We start from the raw sequence: 959 nt of genomic DNA on the forward strand, positions 1-959 counted from the left end.
AGAGCGTCCTCTCGGATCGGAAGTGAAAGAGATGTTATTGAGACTTCTGGTGTGTTATCATTGATGTCCACAATTTTCACTGAAATTTTACAGTGCCCAGTCATTGACGGAGTTCCTTTGTCATATGCAAGGACTTGAATCTCGTAGGATTTCGCTACTTCATAATCTAATTGTCCCTTAGTTCTGATTTCCCCCGTGCTGGGGTCTATTTTGAACTTGGTCTTTATAGTGGAGGGCACATCACTACTAAATGAATACACAATCTCGCTGTTTGATCCTTCATCCGCATCAGAAGAATTTAGTTTAATCACTAACGTCCCGTTTGCGGTGTTCTCTAACAATTGTACTTTGTAAACTGATTGGTCAAAAGCAGGTTCATTGTCATTCACATCCAATACATTGATAAGCAATTGAACGGTGCCCGTGAGCTCAGGTCTGCCGCCATCCGTAGCCACCAGTAACAAATTAACCGCGGCAGTCTCCTCTCTGTCCAGAGATTTCCTAAGCACAAGGGACAAAGACTGGCTTAGTTCATCATTTGTCTGTATGTCTAGAGAGAAAAACTCACTGGAGCTGAGCTTGTAGGAAAGAAGGGCGTTCACTCCGATATCTGCATCAGTTGCTCCCTCTAGAGGAAACCGCGAGTCAAGCAGCTTCGATTCGGAAAACCCAAGAGTCTTGACCAACATTGGAAAGACGGGCGGATTGTCGTTGATGTCCTTCACCTCCACCTCCACGTGGAACACCTGCAGCGGCCGCTCCACCACCACCTCCAGGTGGATGCTGCACTCCGCGCTCCGCCCGCACAGCTCCTCGCGGTCGATCCGAGAATTCACAAACAAAATGCCATTCTGCAGATTTACCTCCAGGAGGTCCCCGCGGCCCTTGGACGCCACCCGGAACAGGCGCGGCACCAGCTCCGCCAGCTCCAGCCCCAGGTCCTGCGCGATGCGGCCCCC

General features: G+C 50.1%; 1 protein-coding gene across 2 annotated transcripts in view; it reads right to left on the reverse strand.

Moving 5' to 3' along the window:
* LOC102768093 (protocadherin alpha-1) overlaps nucleotides 1–959 on the reverse strand; it is an 11,846-nt gene that overhangs the window by 1,331 nt on the left and 9,556 nt on the right. The gene's annotated exons all lie outside the window — the stretch shown is intronic.

Source organism: Myotis davidii, unplaced genomic scaffold (genome assembly GCF_000327345.1).
Source record: "Myotis davidii unplaced genomic scaffold, ASM32734v1 scaffold545, whole genome shotgun sequence".
Classification (NCBI taxonomy): Eukaryota; Metazoa; Chordata; class Mammalia; order Chiroptera; family Vespertilionidae; genus Myotis; species Myotis davidii.